This window comes from Megalopta genalis, chromosome 1, assembly GCF_051020955.1.
Source record: "Megalopta genalis isolate 19385.01 chromosome 1, iyMegGena1_principal, whole genome shotgun sequence".
Classification (NCBI taxonomy): Eukaryota; Metazoa; Arthropoda; class Insecta; order Hymenoptera; family Halictidae; genus Megalopta; species Megalopta genalis.
In genome coordinates this window covers 27,634,463-27,648,354 of record NC_135013.1, presented here as the reverse complement: position 1 = coordinate 27,648,354, position 13,892 = coordinate 27,634,463, and the positions used below count along the sequence as shown (strand labels likewise).

Genomic DNA, 13,892 nt, shown 5'->3' with positions numbered 1-13,892 from the left:
GTGCGTTTTATCGGACGGGGATTACTTTGAAGGGGATGAAATTGATTTGGAAGAATAAATAAAGAATTTGCATTTTATAAACAAATTCACCTTACTTTTTGATCACAGTAGTATCTCTTCGCGCTTTATAATGCAGTTTCGATCGTATAAAAATGCTGCGCCGACCAGCGAAATCGACGATGCCGGATCCACGTCTACCGGTAATTAATTATTTCTGTGTTACGTTGCAGCTTCGCGGTACATTTTTGAACGCGTTCACTTTTGGAAACCGTGGAAAGAAAGTCACAGCGAATCGGTTCGTTGAGCTCTTACGTCATCCGCGGTGCTATGAAATTCAGAATAACGGACTTCCTTGATCAATTATCTTTCGTTTCGAATTCCATGGAAAATCGCATCGAATTCATTTCGTTCGAGTGAATGCGATGCTCGAACTTTGAATTAGAAGAATTTATAAGTGTACGCTATTTCCAACTTATTGGAATGATTGAAAGGGAAGAAAGGGAGAAATATTCTGCCTAATTGTAAACTAAACGCTTATAAACGAAAATATGATTATATGACATAACATTGGCACTTTGAGAAGAGGGGATAATACAAGAACGAGCCGCAAGGCTCGACTAATCGTATCCCCTCTTCCCGAGTTGTCCATTTTCGTTTGCAAACCGAGGGACAATTGCGGAGAATTTGCTGTATCGATTGCTTCCTGATTAGCGTAATCGTGACAGAGAAGATTTACGTTGCACAAAGATCATGAAATTGACGTCAGAACCAAGCTCTTGGAACCTGTGTCCTATTCGACGGTAGCTATAGTACTTCAGGCAGAAGTACACGTTCGAGACGTTGATCGTTCGTGCAGGAATATTTAGCAATTACATTAATATTCGCGAACGCTGGGACTCTAGGCGTCGTCTATGGACGAACGGAAGATAGCATTATCATATAAGATTCACTTATCTGGGCTGCTTATCTCGTTATTAAATTTCTTATCTCGTCGACGTCTAAGACCGCGCTGGCAGGATCATTATTCAAGAGGCGCAGTCGCGCCTAATTTGCTTACAAAGAGAAGCATCGCGGTTAGACTAATCCGTGACTGTTTGCCATGCACGACACGGTAACCACGCTCGAACACATTGACCCACACACGTACACGCGATCGCACCCGCGCACACACACGCGCGCGCGCGCGCGCCGGTTCACGAGCACAAATACACAGTCACGTAAGCACGTAGCCGTTGGTTTGCTATAACTATCTGGTTGCCGCGAGACGAGACGGCGAGCCAATGAAAATCTGCTCGCTTGATTTCATGCTCGTCGATGGATCTATGCAAATTCCTGGAATACAGAGAGAAATCGACCGCACTTTCGACTTGCGATTTTTGTCGGATTACTGAACAAGACTTGTCTGCGATGATGATTTAACGGATACGCCGGGCAGATTAAAAAATTACACGTCTCAATTTTCATCCTCTTATGTTTGCACGGTTTCACTCGAAAGCTGCCATTAGCCCCGCGAAATTCGCGCTGTTCATGGGCAAATAAGAAAGTACCAGACACGCGCGAGTATTAGGATTATTATTATAATATCCGGATGAGGAAGGTATGTCGGGACATTTTTGCGAATTTGGGGAAATATGATTGCAGGGAATTTCTATGAAATTTTTGTACAACGTTCAAATTGCGATGGAGGAATTATTATTGTTTTACGTGGATCACGAATGACAGCGGGTCTGTAAAAATGTTTAAACGCTCTTTTCCGAATTTCAGAATATAGTATGAAATTTATAGAAGACAAATGCAGAAACAAATACAGGTAGAATATCTTCGTCCAGAGGAAACCTGTAGAAATGAAATCTTCGAAGTACGACAAAGTACTCTAAAAAGTATGCATGATCTACCCTGTCACAATTCGTGTGACTGTACAAAATGGATGATCCAACTTAATATAATTTATTATTTATTTATCGTAAGGTATAATAGAGCAATTAGAACATAACACAAAATTCCGATGGACCGTGTTATGCAATTAGTTGCACCAATTCGTACAACGAACTTGGAAGCGGCACGCTCGAAAAAACAGTTCAAACGAGTACCCAATATACAGTAAATTCTCCCGAATTTTCCTTCAGCTTGTAAACAAAGATGGACAATTTGGAAAGAGGAGATGCGATTATTCGAGTCTCGCGACTCATTTCTACAGTTGCCGATCGTCCACAATTATAAAAACGAGCTGCAAGGCTCGTATCTCCTGTTCCCAAATTGTCCATTTTTGCGCACAACTGAGCGTCAGTTAGGGAGACATTACTGTATTCGCACACTTTTCAAAATACAATAACTTTTTTAGAACTAGACTAAACGACTTGAATTCTTGTTTAGGAAGAGGAGGTACGATTATTCGATTGATTATAAAAATCAATCGTAAGGCTGGAATAATCGAATCTCCTCTTCCCAAATCGTGCATTTTTGTTTTCGAGCTGAATGAAAATTAACACTTTATCGACCGCTAGCCTATTTATCGGCTTTTCGATTGCCAATGTTTATCGATCGCTAGCCTATTAATCGGCTTTCCGATTGCCAATGCTTATCGACCGATAGCCTATTAATCGACTTTTAGCTATCGACGGTTTTCGCTTCTTTACTGTTTTGTTAGTAGCTGACCTCCTGTATGCTGACCTCCCCATATCCTTATGAATTATAATTATAATAATAATTATTATTTATTATTATTTTTAAAGGAATAAGCACAACACAATGAATAGCGAAAATTTAGCCGGTACTGGGAGCAAATGCGCGCGCGACTAAGCCAGTCCTTACTGAGTGGCAGCCTCAACCACGACCGGACGATAAAGTGTTAAGGAGAATTTACTGTGACAATTTTCCACGATCTTTACATTCCCGAAGATCCATTGGAACGTCAGATAATTCACAGATAATTCAGCGAATCTCGAAGCGCCCGAAATCAAACAACCGTTCACAAAAGCGAGCGAGATTCTCGCGTCGTTCTTGTTCCGATTCTCGGAGGGCCGCAAGCTCTCGTAAAAGTCGTATCGACGTGTCTGTAATTACGCATTCGGAGAAAGGAAGGCCGTGGCGCGGGCGAGCGAGCGGAGGGAGAGCCGTCTAATTTCATGGCTGCGAACAAAACGTTGGAGACGGAGGTCACAACAGTTGTCGAATCGCGTAACTCGGTCGTTCTTCCGGCGCATCCTTTCCCTCCAGATCCGAGGCCGGCTCGTTACTCGTGATCCCCGACAAAGAGCTGTTTGTCGCGGCCCCGTCCGACACTCATTAACGGAATATTCGCGGCCGATAATTAATTCTCCACCCGGCGCGGCTCGTCGATAACAATCGCCCCGCGCCGGCGGATAATGTCGCGCCGTTAATTGAAATTTTCGAGGGGAGAGAGCCAGCCCTCTCCGTCCCGACGATCCGCGCGCCGGATTCGCGATCCTCCTCCTCGCATTACGCTTTTTAAACGGTTTCCCTACGAGCTCGCCGCCTCTGCCGTCGCAGTTTCTTTCTTCGTCGTCGCGGAGGAAACTCGCGTTACCTTAAGCAGAAGTCGTTTCCATGGAAATAAAACCGGAAAGATCTCGGGTTTCGCGCGGCGCGGCCGAATAATCCCGGAAAATCCTCTTCGTTTTCATGGCCGTTTCCACGATCTCGGTTCTCTAACTCCTTTTCGTTTTCTGTTCCAGGTATGTAACCATTTCTCATTGGAGCCGACGCTCGGACGGCCGATCTGTGAGTAAAAGTAATTTTGTCCCGGGGCGGGTTTCACGATTCGAATAACCGTTTCACCGAGATCGTATTTATTCGAGATCGGTCGCGGGAAAGATTCAGCAGCAGTCGCCGCCGCCGCAGCTGTAACGGCGGAGACGCAACGCTTGCTTTTATTTTATTTGCCGGATTAGAACGTTCGAGTGGAAAAGCTGCGAGGGCGTGTACGAAGCAGCGTGGCGCACCCAACTGATTCAAGTACGCTCTAGTAGCCACGGAATAATTTTGTTCAATTTTTTTTTTTTTTTGAAACATCTGTTCCGATCGATCTCCGACTGCACGTTTAACCGTGAATTCTGTTATTCTGACGAAAACTGCGTTGAAATTTTCTGGAAATGTGTAACAAATCGCTAGACTGCGGATTGTATGAGTTTTTGACAGAGTGCAAAACGGCGACGATGTTAGAGTTACATTGTTCTCGGCTTATTACGATCATTAGAAGAGAAAAGACATTTTCATCTAACTTACGTTCCACAGAATTAACGCTTTGCAGTCGAGTGACGACTCTCAGTCGTCGCTAAAAATTATTCAAAATAATATGTGCATTGTTATATTTGTTAATATTTAAAAAAGTGTTGAAATTGTTGTATTAGTGATAAGACTCAATTTCATACCTGTAAAATGCAGCGAATCATATCAAATTGAAATATATAGGATGCCCGAAAATGTCTCGCAATCAGGAAATGAGAGGTCCCTGAGGTCATTTGAAGCAACTTTTCCCTCAGCGAAAATGCAATCCGCGGCTTTGTTTACGAGTTATTAGCGAAAAACCGTAACCAATGAGAGACGAGCACGGCTGACGCTCCGCCCTCGCGGCCAATGCCGCGTCGCGCTTGCCATCTGACTCAGCGGCAGTGGTCGCGAAGGCGGAGCGTCAGCCGCACGCGGTCTCTGATTGATCACTGTTTTAATCGTTAATAACTCGTAAACGAAGCCGCGGATCGCATTTCCGCTAAGAAAAAAGTTGCTTCAAATGCCCTCAGGAACCCCTATATCCATATTGCGAGACAATTTTGGCACACCCAGTAAATCAGAAAAGCTATTCTGCATTTAGTATTAGAATGGCATCGAGTGCAAAGAGTTAAGTCGGACCGTTTGAAGTTCGCACGAAGATCCGCAGTCTACAAATGACGCGAAGAGTTTCGCGAACGTACGTATTCCTCTCGATATACCGTCCGCATTCGTGTTGCCCGATCTGTGTACGAAAGTAGGCACGCGTCTCCGTGGAACGTTAATTGTTCGGGAACAACTCGAGGAACACCGGCGGAAAAAAAAGTTGAACGACTCCATCAACGTTCGAACAGAATAAAAACTTCGTTAAATTGTTGCCGGCGTCGATAATCATCTCGATCCCGTAAGTTCCCGGCGCCGACACGATGAAAGCGGCGATTAAAGTTGCACGATGCTCGGCTCGCGTCTGGATGTCGCCTCGATGTTAATTTCGAATTAGTCGCAATTCCGCGACAGGACAGAGGGAGAACGAGTCGGCGGCGAGACACGGGATGTCCCGCTATCAAAATATCGGTATCGTTAACCGGGCACGTTAATTACCCTCGTTTATACTTCTCCCGGCGTTCGAACGACGCGTTTACGAGCGCTCGCATCAGCAGGACCGAACACGGTGTCGCAATTAATTATCGCGATGGGAGATAAGATTCTCCGTTGTTCCCAGTCCGGAGAAAGTTTAGATCTCGCGGCTGCCGTGCCTATTTCGCTGGCGACCGGAGGGGAGGAGGGGGGACGGTGTTCTGGAAACGGCTGATTAAGCGGAACAATTGTTAATTGCGCGTTTAACCTTTGTCAATTCGCCTCGACGTCGCCGCCGTTCCCTCGCCACGGTTAAAATGCGCAGGGTCAGCTAGATTGTTGATAGAGACGACCGCTGGAAAACATTTCATTCATTTTCTTCAATTCTCCACTTTGGTCCTCGCGGTTTCTGTGAAAGCAGAAACGCGTCGTCTCCGGCGGACAATTTCTTTCTCCTTCGTCGGTATCTTCAGCGACACTTCGGTTGTTTAATTTTAAAAACGACAGACTGAAACAGGCGTCGGCGTAGCAGACATAGTTTTATTTCGTTGTTGAAATATTCACGATTTCAATGAAATGACGAAGAAAATTCATTCATTTTTTTCAATTCTGTTCTTGGTCCTCGCGGTTTCTATGAAAGCAGAAACGCGTTGTCTCCGGCAGACATTTTCTTTCTCCTTCGTCGGTATCTTCAGCGACACTTCGGTTGTTTAATTTTAAAAACGACAGACTAAAACAGGCGTCGGCGTAGCAGACATAGTTTTATTTCGTTGTTGAAATATTCACGATTTCAATGAAATGATGAAAAGAAAATTCATTCATTTTCTTCAATTCTCCTCTTAGTCCTCGCGGTTTCTGTGAAAGCAGAAACGCGTTGTCTCCGGCAGACATTTTCTTTCTCCTTCGTCGGCATCTTCAACGACGCTTCGGCTGTTTAGTTTTAAAAACGAGAGACTGGAACAGGTGTTGGCTTAACAGACAGTTTTATTTCGTTGTTGAAATGTTCACGATTTCAATGAAATGACGAAGAAAATTCATTCATTTTCTTCAATTCTCCTCTTAGTCCTCGCGGTTTCTGTGAAAGCAGAAACGTGTCGTCTCCGGCAGACATTTTCTTTCTCCTTCGTCGGTATCTTCAGCGACACTTCGGTTGTTTAATTTTAAAAACGACAGACTGAAACAGGCGTCGGCGTAGCAGATATAGTTTTATTTCGTTGTTGAAATATTCACGATTTCAATGAAATGACGAAGAAAATTCATTCATTTTCTTCAATTCTCCTCTTAGTCCTCGCGGTTTCTATGAAAGCAGAAACGCGTCGTCTCCGGCGGACATTTTCTTTCTCCTTCGTCGGTATCTTCAGCGGCGCTTCATCTGTTTAGTTTTAAAAACGAAAGACTGAAACAGGCGTCGACGTAGCAGACATAATTTTATTTCGTTGTTGAAATATTCACGATTTCGATGAAATGACGAAGAAGGGGTAGTTCGTCGCGGAATGGCAGCAAGTTCAACGCGGCAAATTCAAACACATAGAAATAGTTCGAAACCGGTGCTAAATCGTTTCTCGATTAAATAAATCGGATGATGGCAAAAAACTGCAGATCGCAGTGTTTCGTAATTAAACGATAATTCTCCCGGTCATTATCTATCTCTGCCGCGCGAAAATGCACACCGAAAGCCGCAAAATTGCCGGCGCGAACGTGCCAAGTCTCGGTTTCCGTCGCCATATTGGGCGGCTGCGAATCGTTCCGATACTTTCCTCGGCGAAATACGTTTTCCCAGACATATTTCGCGTCGCCGGTGTCTCGCGAGCGTGTGGTCGCGTGGCTCCGATAGGCGCCGCGACAGTAATTCCCCTAAAATTCGATCTAATCACGTAGCGTCCCGTCGCGAGACAGTTTTACGAGGATCGTGAACCTACCCCTCTCAGCCTCGATTACCACCACGAGCTGTTTCTTTTTTCATTTTATGGACCCCACCGCCGACAAATAAAGCGCGCGCGCGCGAGCGCACGGCCGCACGAGGCATTTATGCGCGACGTAAAAATCACGCGGCCATTTACACTCGAGGTCTCGTAAAAGCCTATCTCGCGACATCGATCCGGTCTAGTGTGTTTTTTCCTCGTTCGTTTTGTCCGGCTGCATCGCGGCCATCTGGCGGATGCAGCTTCGAATTTCGTTGCAGTTTCTGTTCCTCCGATCGATGATGGGGGCTTGCACTCGACCGTCGAGTATCCGCCGAGACTAACAACAGCTTTTAAGACCGTTTCGCGATCATTATCCCTCGGTTTTTCTAGTCCACGTCGCCCAACAACGGTTCCATGAAAAGATCCTACGACGTTGCATCGACCGTTTTTTTTACATCGTTGTTTAGGTCAATGGATTATCGTCATTTATTTTCGTTGTATTTCTATTGTCGCATTTTGGAGAAACAGTTCTGTGATCAATTAGAAGGAATATTGTAATAATTAAATAGCTGATTAGAAGGACAATCAAATAGAAGGAATATTATAATAATTAAATAGTTGATTAGAAGGAAAATCAAATAGAAGGAATATTATAATAATTGAATAGCTGATTAGAAGGAAAATTAAATAGAAGGAATATTATAATAATTAAATAGCTGATTAGAAGGAAAATTAAATAGAAGGAATATTATAATAATTGAATAGCTGATTAGAAGGAAAATTAAATAGAAGGAATATTATAATAATTGAATAGCTGATGAGAAGGAAAATCAAATAGAAGGAATATTATAATAATTAAATAGCTGATTAGAAGGAAAATTAAATAGAAGGAATATTATAATAATTGAATAGCTGATTAGAAGGAAAATTAAATAGAAGGAATATTATAATAATTAAATAGTTGATTAGAAGGAAAATCAAATAGAAGGAATATTATAATAATTGAATAGTTGATTAGAAGGAAAATCAAATAGAAGGGGTATTATAATAATTAAATAGCTGATTAGAAGGAAAATCAAATAGAAGAAATATTATAATAATTAAATAACTGATGAGAATCCTAATTAAATTTTTCTTTGCGGAAACGCAAAGTGTTTGCGACGTTAAAGTGGCATGACTGAAAAGGGATGGGAGAAAAAGTTGAAAACGTAGAAGAAAATTCTGTTGGCCGAGGAAAATGAATTGTACGATCTTGAAATGAAATGAAAAGGTTTATCATCAGTCGTAAGAAATGAGAGTCACTGAGATTCTGTTTTTCAATAATTTCTCAATAGGTTCAGGTCTCTTTAGGTGTCTTCTCTGGTGTCGATGTTTTACGTTTCGTCCACTCATTCTTGTCATAAATGCATAACATCCGTGGTTCTAGGTATTGAATAAGAATCGGCGGACGCCAATTATGTCTGTTCATGACCGACTCATTCTACTTATTGTGAATACTAATGTGCGCGCACCTGACGAGTTTTCGAAATCGATTTTCTCATTTGAACAAATTCCGTTTCCTTCGGAAATAAATTTATTAAATAATGGTTTCTACACATTTTGATTGTGAAAAATTGTGCAGATATCCCGAAGTTTACTTAAAACGAGCAGAGGATACATTTTACTTAAAAAGCAAACCATGCTTCTCCACTTCCAATTGTAAATAAATCCAATTAAATTCTATCATTATATATATTTATAATATTAATTAGTCTAGACTCCAATTAGAATATTTTTAGTATTTTTAACTAGCTGCAAATCGAAAAAAAAGGTTTCAGAAAAGTGAAATTTCTTTTCATTTGAGCGAGTCGAAAATATTCTGAACTGCTCGAAGCAATGCCAAGAGAGTTACAGCCAATTTGAACGAACTCGAACGAAATAACGCAATATCAATCGCAGACATAATTGCAAAGTAAATAAAAAATAATTCGATTCGGAGGTTGAGGCCCCATCTTCTCCGATGATTCGCAAACTCGTATCGAATTGCATATACCTAGACACAATTGGTATCCCAGTACCGATGGTCGGTAAAGCATTTTCCCCTAGAACCGTGGTCGCAGTCTGACCGAATGCTGGCGCCATCGCATGCTGGTGAACGTTACCACAGACGAGGCATCAGTACAGGCAAGGTATAAAAGTAGATCTGACACCCAATGCATTATTTTGTCACCCAAAAATGGGGCTTCGAAAACGTAACTATCGTTTTTGTGTCGCTCTCATCGTTGCCAATATTTCAGAAATTTAAGCTTCCTAGTGAGAATCGAGTATTCAGCATAGCTCGTTTGCAGCGCGACACGTTTCGCGATTTTAAAGCGACAAATTTATGCGGCGCGTATGTTCAAACGAAATTAAAAATTGGAAGCTTAAATTTTTGAAATATCGGCAACGATACCGACCGAGACAAGGCCCCTCCGTGGGCCCATTTTTACGTGAAGAATTTACATCGGGCCCACTCTTATATCTCGTCCGTGACGTTACATTGGCGTCGCAATTGGCAAATAATTCTCTGCGCATGGTACGAAGAAAATCACTCGACACCAACGAGCCTTCTGTTCGGCTTGGTGACCGGGATCTGGCAGAAATCTTTATTACCACCGCGCGATCGGGCAGTTTCACTAGATCGAAAAAATCCCCAGAAATGAGAAAAACGGATACCTGCCATCGGTGACATAGTTCTCGCATATATTCTTGTATCTTGTCTGCGATACAAGACAAGTTTGTATCTGTTGAGAGATACAACTAATTAAATTATACTATATATTAATAAATATTAGGTTCGATAGTGTGAAAATATTGATAAATCCCGATTCGTGGCAGAGAAATGAATGATTCGAACGGGGCTAGTTTGCATCGATTTTCGATTAATTCCCGTCCGAATTTTTGAGCTTTTAAAACTTCAAATTAAAGCTCGAGGATCGTACTTTATGATAGGTTAATTCAGATTTCACGAAATATTCGAAATTATGCCAAAACATCGAAAAATCCCGACCACCAACTAGAAAAAAAAAGCTGGATTCGAAGGACTTACTTCGAATCGACTTTGCACAATAATCCTCGATCGAATTTTCAAACTTTCAAAAGCGCTAATTAAAGATGAAAGATAGTACTTTATCACAGTCTAACATAGATTCGAAGGGAAATTCGAAATCGCGTCGAAAAATCGACCGTACGCCCACACGTCCGTTAATCGTCTCTCCTCTGAATTAAACACCGCTCGAAGTTCGCGTCGATAATCCAGGCGACTCGCGAAATCACGTAACATTTATGCACGTTGATTACCTATACAGAGATTACAGTATTCTATCTCGGTCTCGCGAATCGAGTCTCCGAGTTCGAGTCAGCTTGAGCATATAAAGCAGTCGGCAGGGGCTGCGTCGCGTTCAAAGGATCCGTCGACAAAGTTGCCGTTTCCGGGCGTTAGATCGTTATCGAATTAACGAACTCGCGAACCCGATGGTTGCGCCGGATCCTTTGTCGCCGGATGATCGATTCGCTCCACGTGGGATCCCCCAAGGATGTGTCCCGTCGCGATCCAGAACGCGTCTCTTGTTAATAATTCACGGTTTTTGTGTCGGCGCTCTACGTCGGAACGTCGGCGCTCGCTTTAGAACCTCGTCCTAACGAAGTCTCATTATTCTTTGCGTTATTGCCGTCAGAGACGACGCCGGGCAGAGAGAGTTTTCGCGGGAGACTCTCTCTCTCTCGCGTTACCGTGTAAATCAGTGCCGTCGTCCGAAATCCGTGGAAACCCGACCAGACAAACGAACCCCGGACGCTCCGCGAGACAGATTGCAATTAAGTCGGAGTTTGTTCAGCGGGAGCGGCTCTGGCCTCGGCAGCTTTAATTCCGCGGCAGCCGAAAGCCGGCGTTAAATTAAACAAATGTACCGTGAGCCGGATGCTGGGCTGAATGGAGATCGAGCTTCGGCGGTTCCCCGACAAATTTTCGGCCGAGCGCTCGGACAGCTGTTTAATACGTTCCGTATAAAGACGATAGAGGATTTCGCGCCCGGGCTCTGTTCGCCGCGATTAATCTAATTAATTTCCTCCTCTTCGGCTCCGCGGTATATCCTACAGCCGTACCGGAGACCTCTGCAATCCGCTCGAGTTCCTTCGCTGTTAATTAGACTGGTCTTTTCGTGGCTTCCCGATCGAGTGTCAATTGCGGCTGGAACGTGCTCGAAGGTCTGTTACGTTGCTGCGCGCAGGTAATTGCGGCTTCGAGGCGTCAACTTTAACCCCTGGATTTACGGATCACCGCGTCAAAGTGGCGGGTCACTAATTTTTTTCATTCACGACCGTTCGTATCGCAAAGATACATTTATGAGTTATTTAGTCAATTTATATAATAATAATATAAATGTTATATATAAATGTTACAATAACGCTTGTTAAAAGTCAGAATAAATGTCTTGTCACTTTTATAAACTAATATAAAACGGCTGTTTTTCGTGCTCCGTAAATCTAGTTCTAAGATATCAGATGCGAAGCTGATTAAATGGAACGTATTTTTAGACGTTTGTTCGAATTGTTCGAAGTTATTATTCGATGTTGCATTTTTACCTGTTTGCTTCATCGGTGTCGAACGTGAACAAATGAACGCAAAGCTATTTGCACAAATTTATAAAATTGGCTGGATGTGTTACGATGGAAAAATGCAACAAATTCAAGAAACGATTGTTATTTAAAGAGTCACGATTATTTCTGAACCTAGCTAATAATTTACAGTACCAGATTCTCATTGTTTCGTATTTTTCTGTTGCACGATACATTTTACAGTGCAAAATTTCCGTGTACATGAATCTTTGCAAGACCTGCGATGCGATCATCGCAAATTCAACTCGTATTGTGTGTCGCGCGTAAGTACACAAGCAAAACCAATAAATCTTACATGCAGCGTCGTGGAAAAAAACGACGAACCAACCCGGCTTAGTAAATGTCATTCTTATTCCGAAGTTGAAACAGTGTTCCAATAAATGAATTGTGGTTTAAGTCCATTTTCCAAAAGCATCGATCTAGCTATTTTAATATTTACATTTCCGCGTTTCTCTAAAACGCGATAACCCTTGGAAGCACAACAACATTATACTGTCGTGTTATCAGTTATCAATATTGTTAAATTTATTAAAACGAAAAATCCTCGAATATCCGGATTTCTACCAGTTAGCTATAGCGATGACGAGTACACTCGTCGAACACAGAGTAAGTGTCGCTGTTACAATATTGGATAAAAGAGGCGGGTTTATTTTATAAAATTCACAATTTTATTACTGATATTTACTTATTCACTTAACATTAACGTATACTACGTACATAATAAACGAAAAACGCAGGAAAAATCGAATACTTATAAAAGTTAAAGATACTAATATCGCGATTCTTTTCTAATTTTATTTTTATAACAGTGCAAATATCTTCGTGTGGGTTTGGCCTCGAAATATTCGAAATATCTTGAAATTTGAGAATATGTTCTTGTTTTCACTAAAATTACAATTTAAATAGCCAATGGCTATTATTATATTATTAGTATAGCTGTATTATTATTATAATATTATATTATTAGTATAACTGTATTATTATTATTATATTATATTAATAGTATAGCTATATTATTATTATTATATTATATTAATAGTATAGCTGTATTATTATTATAATATTATGTTATTAGTATAGCTATGTTATTATTATTATATTATATTATTAGTATAGCTGTACTATTATTATGATATTATGTTATTAGTATAGCTATATTATTATTATTATTATATTATATTATTAGTATAACTGTATTATTATTATGATATTATGTTATTAGTATAGCTATATTATTATTATAATATTATATTATTAGAGTAGCTGTATTATTATTATAATATTATATTATTAATATAGCTGTATTGTTATAATAATATTATATTATTAATATACTCGTCGTGACACAAAATTCTGCCACGTCTCCACGACGACTATACTCGTCAAACACGACTAACTGGTTAAACTAAACATCGTCAAAAGCCGCTTTCGAAATAAACGGCTCAAATGTCCGATTTCGCGATCCATTTTGCGCCGCCGCGTACGTCGCGCGATCACCGAAGCCGGAGAACCGGAGAATCCGGCATGAATATTTACGAGCAGTTTCGCAAAGAATCAAGTATCAAATTTCGCGGTGAATACGTAAAATCCCCAGGGCGGAGGAGAGCGTTCCGGGCGAAAAGTAAACGGGAAAGAAGAAGATGGCACGGGGGCGGAAGGAAGAGCGTGGGCTGGCCCGTACAGGAGGCACAGGCTCCGGAAGAAGCTGCGCGCGAAGGACGACGCGGGACGGAAGACGGTGCGAAAAAGTTGCTCGCGGGGTCGCGTGGTCGGTTTTCGCCGGGACCGTGATTTCGGCGACACGGCTCTTCGGAATCCAGTTTGCGAAGTTCTGGGGCGGCGCGCGTGAATCTCCGCCCGCGTCCCCGCATAGATTCTGCGGACGACTTTCCGTATCGACTTCCATCCCGCGGGGATGCGCCGTTGACCCAATTCCCTGCAGATTCCCTTCGGCTCCCGTCTCTCTCTCTCTCTCTCTCTCTCTCTCTGTCTCTCTTTCTCTTGCTCGCTCGCCAGGCTTCGAATTATTTATCAGCGCGCGGCCGGCAC

At 42.1% G+C, this 13,892-nt stretch overlaps 1 protein-coding gene across 9 annotated transcripts in view; it reads left to right on the top strand.

The window, feature by feature from the left end:
* LOC117220960 (phosphatase and actin regulator 2) overlaps positions 1-13,892 on the top strand; it is a 494,597-nt gene that overhangs the window by 269,695 nt on the left and 211,010 nt on the right. The window lies entirely within an intron of this gene.